General features: G+C 50.9%; 1 protein-coding gene across 4 annotated transcripts in view; it reads right to left on the bottom strand.

The window, feature by feature from the left end:
* Positions 1-14,660, bottom strand: part of Atpalpha (sodium/potassium-transporting ATPase subunit alpha) — a 104,984-nt gene that overhangs the window by 44,689 nt on the left and 45,635 nt on the right. The gene's annotated exons all lie outside the window — the stretch shown is intronic.

Here is a 14,660-nt window from a genome sequence, read left to right on the forward strand (position 1 = left end):
AGCGCCACCACCCGAACCAATACGACGCGTGGAAGGTAGCGATGGGCTCGAGACGCCAACGAAGACGCACGAATCCCGACGACGATGTTTCTTCGCACACTGTCGAGAAGACTACTCTTTCTTTTTCTCCTATTCCGTCATAATTACCCTGCAGATTCGACGGTCTCGCTGTTTAAGAGAACGCGAAATGCAACCGGAGAGAATCCCGAACCCCTTGACGCGCGTGAAACAACTTTCTAGGTAATTTCTGTTCTGGTCGCGCGGCCTCGAAGAGTTTAGAATTACACGACCACTCGGAGCTCAGGGAGTAACCGTCGCTACCTGTGTGCGATTTTATAGCGGCAGCGTGTGTTCGTCAGCAGATCGTAGTAGCGCTATCGTTGAAGAGACGAGAGTCAATGGTCTTTTTGAGTCTCGGTCTACGGTTGCCGACGGACAGTGTAACTAGGTAAATTTTATTGATAAACGATTGCTCGCGGAGGATAACGAGCTCCCGACGGCTCGGGGTCGATACGAATTTGCAGATCCAACGCTGAAAGTCGGTCTAAGGGAAGTTTCCGTAAGGAGTTATCATCGGACCGATGGTGTACAACACACTCGAACGGAGCATCGTTATCGAGAAAAGTCTCGAGACAGCCCGGTTTTCGAAGCTGGTCGAGGCGAGTGTACCCTACTTGAATTTCCTGGCCGACCGAATTGCTCAAAAAGTTGCAGGGTAGACGCGATAGCCCATCGCTACCAGCAACCCCCATCCCCGGTGTCAACCCCCAGCGAGAACCCACCCCACCCCTCCTCGCGACACGGTTCGAACCCCTAGCCTAGAGGACCCCGTTTCTGCCGGCAGTCCGCGCCCCCAAACGCTCCGGCGCACGCTCCGCCGTTCCGTCAGTGGTTCTCAAGGCCTGTCGAGGGGATCCACCGGAAGCTCGATGGAAGAGCTCCGGATACACCCGACGAGGGTCTCCGCGAGGCGGCTCCCTGGGGAAATTTTTCGGCGAGAAGTGTGCCATCCACGCAGGGCTAATTGGAGAAGGGCAAGAAGCAGCCACGCTAGCTGACTAAGGACGAACGGTCTCGGTCTCGGTTCGATTCGGTTCGGTTCGGTTCGGTCGATCGTGTGGACGAAAGGGGGATGGGGTTGGTGGCTAGCGGGCGAGGTGGTAGGGGGATGGTAACGGGGACACGGTGTGCCATGGGATGTGACGGTTGTTCCGGTGGTTTTCGCACGGGGTCGCCGGTTCTTGGTATAAGTGGGACGGGCGCTGTTTTCTTCCGCGACGCGATCTATCCTCTGATAAATGCGCAACCCTTCCGAGCGGAGGATTCTCTCGTGTTCGCGCGAGCTGCGAGAACGCGCGAGGGTGAAGAAACTCGTTAAGGGTGAAGCGTGCTCGTCTAAAGGGGGACTTTGTGCGAGGACAGTGCCGTAGCCGAGAGGCTCTGAAATTTTCATCGGAGTCGGGCACCAATGATCGCGGGGCGACGAATGAGACCCACTGAACCGCGATCTGTGCTACTGGGCTACGCGCCACACGGCGCTTTGGCCGACCGACCGACTCTACTCGCGCTCCTCTCTCTCTCTCTCTCTCTCTCCCTCTCTCCCAGCAGACCATTATTCCTACCTCCTTTGTCTGTCTCTCTCTCTTTCTCCTCTTCTCGGTCCCTTCTTCCTGCTCTCATCCCATCCCCCTCTCCCTTCCCTTGCTTAGACCCTATCTATACGATCCCCTAACTCCTTCCCTTAGCTCCACCATGCAAATATCCCCGTCTTGCACGTTATGAAGTACGAGAGAGCCTCTCCGAGTCGAACCCGGACACCGTGTGCCCGTGTGCGCTTCACGGGATCCTGTTTCCCAACGAACCGCGCCGCGCCGGGATGATCGAGCGTCGCATTATTTCCCTGTCTGCCATTACATCGAGACTGTAATGAACGATGCCAGGCCACTCGCTGTCCCCTGTAACCCGCGACATATCGATAGTCCGCCAGGCGACTCGCCTCCGAGGATGGAATCGCGAACTATACCTGGAGGACGAGCACTATCACCCGGGACGAGTTGACGAAGCCACAGTCGCCTACCTTGCCGCGACAGTTCATATTAACACGTTGACTGCCATGTCAACCGTATCTGCATGACGGAATTATTTGTCCGGGTTTTAAAGTGAATTTTCACGTTAATATATTCATTGTACCAAATTTGATTGGGATCTGTAAAAAAGTTGGAGGACTACTCAATATGATACATTCAATTTTGTTCAATTTTTATTTCATTAAATGACTTACTCCGATTTCATGGAATTTTTGAGGTTTCTAGTTGGGCAGTCAAAGTGTTAGGATCGCTAGGGTCACGTCCTCGGTGACGATTTTCCGTGATTGCGATGGCTCGTTACTTCCTACAACTTGCCGACGTCGAAGTAACGATGGTTGCTGAATTGGACGTTGAACAAACGGAACTTTTTGTCTCCTTCGAGTTGCTCGATTGCTTTCTACGGATATTCGAATCGCACGAGATCGTCAAAGTAAACGTTCGATTAATCGTGACACGCCGTTCCACTTTATTTTCAATCTACCGGAACCACTCTCTCGGAGGAAATAGAATTCAGTCGAATTCGCGAAGTTCGCGTTGCAAATATGAAGCAACATAATTCGTTATTTCCGAGTATTCCAGAGGCGACTGTGGACTCTGAAATCTTCAGCGGCGCGGGAGTCGATATTATTTGCTCGGCAAACAGGCTGGATCTTTCGCTCGTTACTCTCTGTTTTCCGAAAACATCGGACATTTCAAACGGGCGATCTCTCTCGGATCAGCATACTCTAAGAACGTGACAACCTAAGCATACTCCGAAAAAACTGTCTCAAAGAAAAGTAAAATTGTGTCTATTAAGACGGCGTACGTCAAATTTTGTAAACTAGGAACACGTAAAAACAAAGCCATACCCCATGGTAGCGGTGAAAGCTACTGTACCATTCCATAATATACAGAGTGTCCCAAAATGTTGCACTTCCATGAAAGAGCAACAATATATGATCATTCCTAAGCTGATTAGAAGCAACTTTGTCCTTTGCGAAAACGTTCTCCGCGGCTTGGTTAAGGAGTTATTCGCCATAAACGCGGACCAATCGCGGGGCCGCTACTGCGAGCGTCAGCGCTGGTATTGGCCGAGCCGGAAACCGTCCGCTGCAACCGCCCCGTGATTGGTCCGTGTTTTTCGTTAATAACTCCTCGACGAAGCCGCGGAGAACGTTTTCGCAAAGGAAAAAGTTACTTGAAATCACCTCGGGAATCATCTCCTTCAAGGAAATACACTTCTCGGTCTGTGGGTACAGCGTCTAATGGATTACTCCGGGAACGGGGATAACTCCCCTCGTCGGTAACTTTCTAGAGGGGAGGAGGGGATAGCGATTCAGGTTTTCGTCATCGGATATTCCCGGCTCATCGATCGTTGTTCTTAAACGCGACGATGACGACCGGGACCCGCTGGAAATAAGATCGTTCTTAATTCCGCTAGCGACGTTGCCCTCTTGCTCTAGCATAGTCACGGGCAACAACCGCTCTCCGCCTTGCAAACGCTCCGAGTTTGCCCTGGGAGCCACGTTCCGCGCAAATGACGTTAGAAGTGGAGCTACAGTCAGGGACAAAAAAATAGGACACCCTAGGTTTCCGTATGACATCGGAAGAAAAGGTACATTTTCGTAAATCGGTTGTACATGGGCACCTAACTTGGTCACCTCGAGTGCGTCCTAAGAAAAAATTATTTCTACAGATGTTAGAGACGGTATCGACAGGGGCATTTAGGAGATTGAACTCCGTCGGTTTTGGGACACCTTGTACAGAGGAAATATCATTTCATTTTTAAATAAAAATTAACGGGGCGTCCCATCTCTTCGCCTCCGATTGTAAAAGCACCAACGGTAGAAACCCATCTACTCTGCTTTTTCCGTAGAGCGCGCCGAGAAGGCGTGGCAAATACAACGGAAGAAGGAACTGGTAACTGAATCAGAAAAATTGAAGAGACGGAGGGGAACCTCTGCAAGCTAATCAACGGAACATCAAAGAAGACGGGGATCGGTCCGCGTGCGCGTAAGAAGGAGGAGGGGATCGATAAAAAAATTGTGGTGTTCCACGTATGCGCTTTTGTTCGAGAAAGAAATTCGATCGCGGCGATTCAATGGTCGGGGCCGTTATCAACTCCAGCCGACCCCGTCCCCTCTTCTATTTTTCATTACTGTCGCTGGCAACGGTACGCGCTGTATCCGAGGAGAGAGAGAAAATAACAAGAAATGATATCGTCTCAACGATCGCAGTTCGGTGTCCGTTGCGAGACGCCACGTTAATTATCGGACGAAATTAGCGACGTAAAATTCGAGCCTGTGCCTCGGACCGTAAAATCACGCGGAGAGCTTCCAGACAGCATATTTGTCTTCCCGCGTAACCATAAAACATCCCCGATCAACGTATCGCTGTTTTCTCACGTTACAAAATCTTTTATCAACTTTTGCGCTGACAAATCAATACGCTCCCTCCTCCCTTCACAGTCATAGAAACGAAACTGGAGGGAGTGCGTACTGAAGCTGGAGTACTTTTGCGCGGTACTGTATCCGCTGGCGAGACAAGAATGCAACAAATTGTAAAAAGTAAAAACGACACCGAGCCGCGGCGTCGGCGCGAGCAGCGAAAGAGCAAAGGGATGCAAAGAGCAAGATGCGCAGGTCGTTTCGAAATAAAGCAACGCGCAACAAGAGACACGCGTGTACGTATAAATAAAGAAAGAAAACAAAAAGAAAGTAAGGAAACGAGAACGACGGTGCGCAGGCACGAGTAACAGAGGGCATCGAAAAGCGAGGGGCGCGCGACACGATCGTCGAAGCGTCACCAGGATCGATCCTCGAGGAGGGGAGGGGGTGGAAACACTTCCGCGGAACTGGGCTAGGCTAAAGTCCCTGAAACAACCCGTTACGTAACTTCCGGCGGCGCGTCGCTCGACAATGCGGTTCCTTATTGCGGGCCGAACCGTTTATTCGCCGAGTTCTCCGGTTAAAAAGCCACCCCCCGCCCTCCGCCCCCCAAATCGTTGTCATGCGGCCGGCCACTTTGGCAAGAAAAAGGGCCGGCTGGAGACGGCCAGCGTCGTACGTGGGAACCGATAACGACTGACAAATGTCACCAACGGCAAAAAGACGAGCGATAAAGCGCCCAGAGAATGACCCACACTGGGCCAAAGTCGCAAAACCCTGGTCAAAATTCGAGTCTCTGTTAATTATACATTTTTCGTTGCAATTACAACGAGCAAAAGACGTGGCGACCTCATTCCAGTGTAATTCGTTTCAGTCGAGTCTATTAAAACAGTCGAATTCAGCAACCCCCAAAGCAAAAGAGTACCGATTTTCGTAAAGAAGGTGTGAAATTTTTGATTTTTACAGGGTGGCAAGCCAATGAGAGGCCCCGCCCCCTGGAGAGGGGAGGGGAGTTCTTTGGAAAACTGAGCGGGGATGAGTGTCTCGAGGATGGAACTTGTTACGTAACTCGCGGGAAATTGTCGGTTCACGGAGCCCGCGAAAACCCTCGTCCCCGATTCGAGGATTCTTCTGAGTTGCCTCGACTGTTGTTCGCTGGATGGCCCCGGTCCCGTTCCATTAACGGGGGCGGTTTCGCTCGGTGCTCGAGGGTCGTTGGAAAATTGGCGACCGCGTGGATCTGGTGCCATGGGAACGGCACAACGGAGCGGGAATGAACTGTGCAGACAGACGGGACGAAAAGCGTGTAATTTTGCGATCGCGAATGGGGTTGTTGTCGACGAAGGCTCGCACGCAATGCGCGTCGCGTGCGCGAGCAATTTCGCTCGTTGCGATGGTACCTCTTCCTGAACGTCCGATAAAAAATATCGATATAAAATATAACAATAACATATAAACACTCTCTGAATTTCAATCGTTAACTAGGTAAGCGAACAACAATTTACGGGTGCGTGTAGCCGCGCGTTTCTATCCCGTACGGGGGAACAAGCGAATTATTTATTAACACGTCTCATGAATAGACCGATGCACTTAGCTCGCTGCGAAGCGTTTAGGGGACGAAATCGGGGAAAACGGGGATGGTCATGAAAGTTTCATGGCAGCCTACATGGCCGGCAGAGTTCCGTAGGGTAACTATGCAAAATTTGGTCCAGATCTGTCAAAGGTTTCGGATGTTAATAGGGAGCACACGGGGCGGACGTTTCATTTTACATACATGGCTGCAACAGAAACTATGATAGCATTTCTGACTAAGCTGTGGTTCTCGCCGCGATAGACGAGATGCTAATGGCACGAAATCCGGCTGGGGAATTGTCGCAATTAGGGAAAGGGTAGCTGGAGGGCACGGCAAGAAGAAAACACCGTCTTCCAGTTAAAATGTGTTACGTAAGCAAGGAGAAGGGGTGGGGAGGAGGGCCCCGGCCTATGACACATGATTCATTTCCTGCGAATCAAATTCGTGCCGGTATTTTATGTGTCGACGACGGGCCCGGAGACGCTCGCCTCAGTCTGCGTGACCGGCACGCAGTTAATGACTCACGCGTTAATCGGTTGCGCTTTCGAGTTAACTAAAAGACTCGTCTTGCGAGCCAGCCGCTCGTTATCCGATTACCCTCTGCGAGAGAAAGCACAATTGACGCAGAAGAGATTCGAAATCACAGAGACAACCACCCTTCGTTGAATTCCTTTCTATGAGATCCTTTGAGAAAAAGAAAGCATTTCCGGCAACGATCCGTGGCCGGAAAATTAGGTTAAAATTATTCCGGCAACCGGTGCAACCCTGTACACTGTCCACATCGATTTCCTGTCCAAGGAACAAGCGACATCCGGCTCGGAAAATCGGGAAACTTCCAAGTTCCCCGGTGTTGGAAGTTCTCGCTTTTCCGCGGACCGGCCGGGAATGTCAGAAGAAAGAAAATGGAGGGCTCGTCACGCATCCACGAAATTAAAATCAAGGCTGCCCAGGCAGCCGAGGCGGCGAAACGGGAGCCTGTTTCCGCGCGATCTCCTCGTTACGCTGGAAATATTTATAAATAGCGGATGAACGGGGATAAATGGCAACTCGCGCGTGACGACACGCAGAACAGCGAAGCGGGCGATGGCGAGGGCGAGGGCGAGGGCGAGGGCGAGGGCGAGGGCAAAGCGAGGACGAGGACGAGGCGAGATCCCGCGGACCAAGTGCGTCAATGAAATTCCGGCGTCGGTGGGGCTGCGTTCTCGCGGCCGCTGCACGCGACCGAACACCCCCACCCCCTCGAAACCACCCCCTCTTTCCTCCCGACCCGACATTTTCGGGGATTATGGCAGCCCCGGTACGCTTTCTTCCTTTATTCGACTCTTCCGCTTACGACTCCGGTCTCCTCGCAGTCTATTGGGCCGCGTCGCGGAGAACTTCCGCCATAAATATTAGAAAACCATCGAACGTTTAAGCAACAAACGACCGACACTGAGCTCCAAAAGGAACGTACGAAGAATTGCAGGCGGGACGACAAAATTTTCCAACGGTTCGCGGGACGATTTCCCGCGTGCTCTCGCAACGCGTAAGACACAATTAAAAAGCAGTTATGACGGGCGACGCGTTAATGAGGCGCCAAACGAGCGTTGGTAACTGTTGGCTTTTCGTCTGGTCCGAGCAAACGGTCCGATTGCTATCAAGCCGCTGTTACGCTAGCGACGGTATTAAGAAACGCAAACATAAGCGTCAGCGGGAAATCTAATTACCACGACCCTTTCGCGCGTTTCGCTCGGGCAAATTGAAAATTCTGGCGAACTTCGCGTTCCAAGACCGCATACACAGTTATTACTTTTCAAAGGGTGCCCACTTAACTTTGCCCCCGACCGTAGCTGTGGACTCGAGTGTTGTCTGTGTGTGTGTGTGTGAGAAATAAAGGAACGAGAGGAAACTAAATTGTTTCTCTTCGTTGTTAGACAACGATTGACACATGCGGCGAATGGTGTACCAAGGGTGTACAGGGTGTCCCAAAAATGTTGTACTTCATTGCACCGGGTGATTCTCGTTTATTTACTAATTAAAAGTTAGATAGGGTATCGTACGTTCTCGCAGACACGCGGGCTATCTTCCGAAAGGTACGTGAACGCCGGCAAATTTGGGAAATAGATCCTAGAAGGAATTCTAATAGCATACAACGTGTGACCCAGTTCCCGCTGCGCTGACCCAGTCCGCAATATCCGTCCGAATAAATACTTGTTAGAATCAATATTTACCGAGTTATCGATGCATTTGCAGTCACGCGTCCCGCGCCCTTCCCGCCGAACGGGATTGAAATTAATCCCGGTGATTTACCACCTTCGCAGCCGACCCTAGAAACGAAATAGTTTCGTTCGCGGCCGGGAACTCTATTATTGTCGAGCGAAATTTCCCCCAGACTGCTGTATTTCCTTATTTAATCCCACGAAAGCGGACAAACCGCCGTATCTCCGCGTTTACCGGCGACACACGGCCGATACACATCCATGAAAGTCGCGAGGTGTCTCTCGAGCAATTTCTTCAACGAGCTCCGCTCGTTCCAGGCTCGCCCACGCTTTTATTATACCCTCGTTGTTAGTCGAATCGCTACCTGCGTTCCCCTGACGCCGTCTGCCGCTTGGTCACGAAGAGCACACCGGTCGATCACCGTTCTGCGGACTCGCCTTAGACTACATTCTAAGATGGCCACTACTATCCCATTGCGGGATAAAAATTCGGTGTTATTTTAATTCGAAAAATACGACGAACACTGTGACGAAAGTTTTGCGGAAAGAAAAAATAATACAAGATCAGAAAAGTTGCAACCCCTCGCTCGCTCGGCCGCCGAGTTTACCGCTTGACCGGTTGACAGTTACGGTAGAGACCCACGCGACAGTTACGGAGAGGACACCGCAGCGCAGAGGACTATAAATCGCAAAAATCGATACTCGTGCGAACGTGAGCATGACACAGTCGCACCAGATAATTGCTCCCCGGTGGACAGACAGCTTAGCGATTGGTAGACACGTGGAAGCGGATTGCTGGCTTCCAGCGAGACGTTCGTCGAAGAAATCGTTCCCGGGCGACACCGGCTGAAGAATATTTCAACAACGGCTTAGCACCGACTACCGAGCTAATGTTTTAATGGGGTAGCGAGGATCCAGCTCCGAGCGGAAAGAAGCGGAACCGACTCGAAGGAGTTCAGTCGACGGACGTATAAGCCCCCGACAAAGTGGCCACGTCCCGCTCATGAATCTCCATTACATCCGCGAACCGATATCTCCTGGTTGTTTGCTTTTTTCGCTTGCTGCCCTACGAATTAAGTCGGGCCGTGCGAGATACGTCACGGCGACCCCGGCGGCGCTATGGGGTCACGGTGCACTCCGGTATTCCCCCCTGTGCCGATACACGTCAATTATCCCACCTTAATGTGGATTAACACTGGACATCTCGCCTAACCGTTACGGGGTTCTTCGATTCTCTACACTCCGCGACGAAAAGGCACACCTCGTCCATTTGTCGTTTTAAGCTGAAACAGCACCTAGCAATTGGAGTTATTCAAAATAGAATATGATGTAAGGTGCGTCTCGAGACGAATCGAGGGGAAGACGTTACCCCCTCTCTGCCAGTACCGGATTAGTCACGTGACCTTGTGACGAAAGCGTGGGGGAACGGCGTACAGACGGACAAAATGATCAGAAAATAGGTGGTCGACCCTCCACAGCGCGCATTATACTCCTAAATAAAACGCACGAGCGTGGATTTTGTCGGAAATAAACAGTGGTTTCTACACGGAAGAGGTTTCACCGTTTTCTGGGGCTGACCAGGATTTTTGTAGCAAACAAGAACAAAGGTGTTTCGCCGCCTGGTCTTCTACGAGGATCAGCGTGAAGTAGAATGTACAGAGTGTCCCGGCGCGGGTCCTGCGGGCAAAAATAAGTGGAGGAGGAACGGAGTAATATTGTCTACAATCAACTCTACTTTTCTTACCGGGGCAAGCGAAGTCGGTGAATTTGCAAACTGAATTTCCGCGAAAACGGAGTGTCCAGTGAGAAGAAGCGGCTATTCCGTTTTTCCGGCTTGTTTTCGCGTACGACTGATGCCCGTTTGCACACCGTGCGACACCCTGTACAGTAGGTCGCGGCTGGAAAATAGAGGGGATGGAGAATATTATCCGGCAGTCGCGTAGATCAGCGACGATCCACCGGTTCGTCGTGTCGATGTTGTAACGCCGTTAATCTCGCCAATTTACAATACACGTGTGCGCCTGGTTCATCGATCTCTCGGCCAAGCGGTTCCGTCACGTTCCTGATACATCGAACGGCCGGGGGTCAGGCGGCACGAATCGCCCGGCGAAATGGGTCAAGTCCTAATTGCATTCGGGGACGAAAAGAGGAAAGGTGCCACCGGATCCGGCGGCTGGGCCAGCGCTGGATTAACCGACGAGCAAAGTGAGCACGTGCTTAGGGCGCCGGGAGAAATTTTCGTTCGATTTTATATAGAACGAAGAGGACCAGAGGAACTGCACCGGTTGCGATACGATAGATGAGGACGAAGAACTATCGGGAGAACGGCGGGGATAGTAGACATTCGGGGCTTTTGCCAAGTCAATATTTCGTTCTCGATAACATCACTCGATTACCGATTAAAAGGAGGTTTCGATATCGATTCGTCCGGCCTATCTGCCCGGGCGATCGTTCGGACCGCGATCAAGTGGCTCCCGGCCAGTCGCCCCCTTATCGGCACCGTGCCGCAGATTTATTCAACGATTTCGAGAAGATATGCACATCTGAAACTCGTTCCGAAGTGTACAGCGAGAAAATCGAACGATTGACAAAATCGATTGTTCCCGAACGGGAAATAATTCGCTGGTCACGGAGCGCAGAAACGAGAATATACGTCGTCGTCGTCGCCGCTGCGAAAGCGATTCGCGATTTCAATCGCGACCGGTTTCATTTCCGATCGTTCGAGCCCGTACGTCGCCGGCGACGTATGATCGATAAATTAACACGTCGAGCAGGACGCGTTCGAGGGAAAAACGGCGACGAAATAAGATCGCGTGCGACCGTCGACGATCCTGTTTTTTCCGTTTACGACGATCGACGTTGTACCGAGGACTTTACGACGATCGCGAACGCCTTCCGTGCGAACCGTTTTCGGTTTCCACGGTCGACACGAGTGCGAAACGAGCGACGCGTTTCGAGCTTCTCGACCGTAAAGCGACGATAACAGCACGCCAGCCGAAAACCGATACAAATTTTATATCCGCTGTTCTCGGGTTATTGACGAAACGAAGCTCTTGTTGTGCACCGTCGCGTTCGCGCGCATACGGGACAAGTGTCTTTCCGTTAAGCACTTCGCCATTTACATGAAACCGTTATCGCGGCTATATAAATTATTAGGGCAGATAGCGTGTCCATAATTTGAATTTACGAGCCGAACGTAAACTAGGGGGGAACGAGATAATGACGGTCAGTTGAGCGATAATTATTGTGTTAGCCCAGGGCCCTAAAATTTACGGTCCGCCACTGGGCCGAAAGGCCACGAGAACTATGCCAGAAGCAGTGTCGCCGGATCAAGACTTGTTCCCCCACTCTAATTTCCCCCTCTACCGCGCTGTTCCGGTACTGGCCCTTTCCCCCTCGATTCGTGCTCCCTCCCCTCATCTGGCGACACTGATGAGTATAATGCTGACCATCGTTGTCCACTGACCGCAATTTCCCTATTTCTAACAGAATGTCCTGTGTATAGCAACTAAATTTGAATTAAATTTGAATTTGATTAAGTAATTGTTAGAGGTATCTATAAGGAAGAATATAACGATAAAAACTGTTACTATTTACACAATAAAGTCTCGCTATCGCACCTCAGTAGCACCGTACTCCAATATTTCAGATTTTGAAAGATAGGAGGAAGGAACGGGCCACAAGTGCCTAAATCGCCAGAGGCACGCTACGTCTAAACGTGTACATAGTTTCCGCATTATGTAGCACTTGCTGCAACAGTCGCATGGTCTGGAGGCAGACGATCTCGACGTTGAAGAACTCGTCTGGATACCGTTACACCGGTGGCGAGTACCACAAATGACTTTTACAAACGAACCTTTGAAAGCGGAGAATGGACACGCGACCACTGAATCTGCAAGTTGTAATGTGCTCGACATTAGAATCGATCAATATTTAACAATCGTTAGTATTCATGAAATCCCTTTCTTTCGGCGGAAAATGGCGTTGTGCTGTGGAACGTGACATTTTCAGCACACAGTTCCAGCACACAGCTCCAGCACATAGTTTCAGCACATAGTGTTTAGGGCACACAGTGCCTACGCAGGCGTTGATAAGGGTATTTATATTTGTGACTATTGTAAATAGTGCTGTGGAACGTGACATTTTGGTTATTTCAGCACACTGTTCCAGCAGACAGTTTCAGCACACAGTTCCAGCACATAGTTTCAGCATACTGTGTTTAGGGCACACAGTGCCTACGCATGTGTTAATAAAGATATTTATATTTGTGACTATTGTAAATAGTGCTGTAGAACGTGACATTTTGCTTATTTCAGCACACAGTTCCAGCACACAGTTTCTACGCAGGCGTTGATAAGGGTATTTATATTTGTGACTACTGTAAATAGTGCTGTAGAACGTGACATTTTGGTTATTTCAGCACACTGTTCCAGCAGACAGTTTCAGCAGACAGTTCCAGCACATAGTTTCAGCACACAGTGTTTAGGGCACACAGTGCCTACGCAGGCGTTAATAAAGATATTTATATTTGTGGCTATTGTAAATAGTGCTGTAGAACGTGACATTTTGGTTATTTCAGCACACAGTTCCAGCACACAGTGTTTAGGGCACACAGTGCCTACGCAGGCGTTGATAAAGATATTCATATTCGCAACTATTGCAAACAAACCACCAATATCTAAGTTCATAGTTATCAGTGTTGACATTATTAAACATTAAAATAAAGGTTTGTCCACGTGATGTCTGTATGCTAGATTTTGGTAGGTTTGTGGATTGTGAACGGTTTGTAAATCTGTTGTTGCCTCGCGAGGCCTCAAACTTCTGGGTCCAGCGATACAGTCTTCTCTATCTTTCGCGTATCTTCTTCAACGTGTTCGCGCATCCCTCACAGCTACAGCCTTCTCTCTCCACTCGGTGCAGGTTTCTCCCTCTATCGACTCCCCCATCCCGTTATTCCTGTCTCTCCCAGCCGGCTCCACCCTAAAGTCATTCACTCTACTTTACCAGTCTATAACAGGGCGTATCTCAGCTTCCCGACTCGAATCAGCAGCCTAATCTGCGAGGGAAACAAAAGTTCTATCCGATGCTTCACCCTCCGATCGTTAGCAGGGCCATTAGACCGTCCGACAGAAGTCATCGTCGCGCGATAAGCAACGCCGTTGCTTCTACAATATGCAAAAGCGAACTTTTACCTCACCGTATGAATTTCTCGAGCGTTATCGTTGCTCGTTCCGTTCTTCCGGAACTTCTTGAAAACCGAGCCGGAAGTCCTGCGAGACAAATGGCGCACGGAGGTCCTGGTCGTTCGGAGGTCTTGCAGTAGGTGAGATCCTGAGCCCCAATTCTTCCGACGATTTAAAACTCTATTCAAACTTTCCATCATATGCCGCCATTTACTCCTGCGAACCTTTCGGAACACCAATAGACAGACGTCTCATAGGACCCCGATTGTCCTAAGTGGACAGGTAAACTATTCGACGTCTACCTCCGATCGAGAACGCTTCAACCTCCGAACGATCGAAAATTCTATCCCGGAGTCTACATCTTACGATTTCCATTTACTCGATGCTCCCGCATCTTCGGGAGAGGACAAACCAATTCGATGCCCGACGACAGCGAAGACCGTCGACCCCCGGATCTTCAGGGAGTCTCGATCGAACACTTTACCAGCCTATTATTCCCATTTACCTCGAGATCCTCCTCAACTCGGGGCCGACAAATGACGTAGATTCCATAGAGGATTTTGATTACCTCGAACCGCTCGATGATGAACATCGCGGATCTCGATCTATCGGGGGCGTTTCACCCTCGTCGATTCTTTGAAATCCTCCCCAACCCCGGACGAAAGAGATGACAAATGACGCATAGGACTTTGATTGTCCACAGTCTCTTCAGGGAGTCTAACGCTTGTACTCTTCGAAGTGTGGCCCAACTCCGTGACCCAGGGGGTGATAGATCATTCTGGCTAGGAGGGGCCTCGATCTTCGGGGAGTCCTACACTCGACGTAAGACTTCTTCACCCGTGTACGCGATAGTTCGAAGCGTCCGCCAGTTCCGGGCGAGCAACCCTGGGGCGACAACTGGCATAAAGGGTTCCGATTGTCCAGAATTGAACAGGTGAACCCGGTTCTTATCCCGGTGTCTTCCGGGAGGGGGCTCTCCTCCACGAGCGGCGGCGTGGCATTCATCGAGCGGTCGAGAGCGAGTCGCAGTGACGCGGGTTACGCAATCGCCGACTGGCCTTGCGCCAATCTCGCGTATCACTCGAACTCGTCCCGCGAAAAGGGAGACACAGAGGAGGGAGCGGCAGCCGGCAGCCGGATAGGGAGGGAAGGGGACGGGGACGGAACGGAGGAAAACACAGCCACGCCGCGCGCGGGCCACGTTTCTCTGCGTGTGTCGCGCCGAGCCGAGCCGAGCCGAGCCGCGACGGTTA

The sequence above is a fragment of the Halictus rubicundus genome, chromosome 18 (assembly GCF_050948215.1).
Source record: "Halictus rubicundus isolate RS-2024b chromosome 18, iyHalRubi1_principal, whole genome shotgun sequence".
Classification (NCBI taxonomy): Eukaryota; Metazoa; Arthropoda; class Insecta; order Hymenoptera; family Halictidae; genus Halictus; species Halictus rubicundus.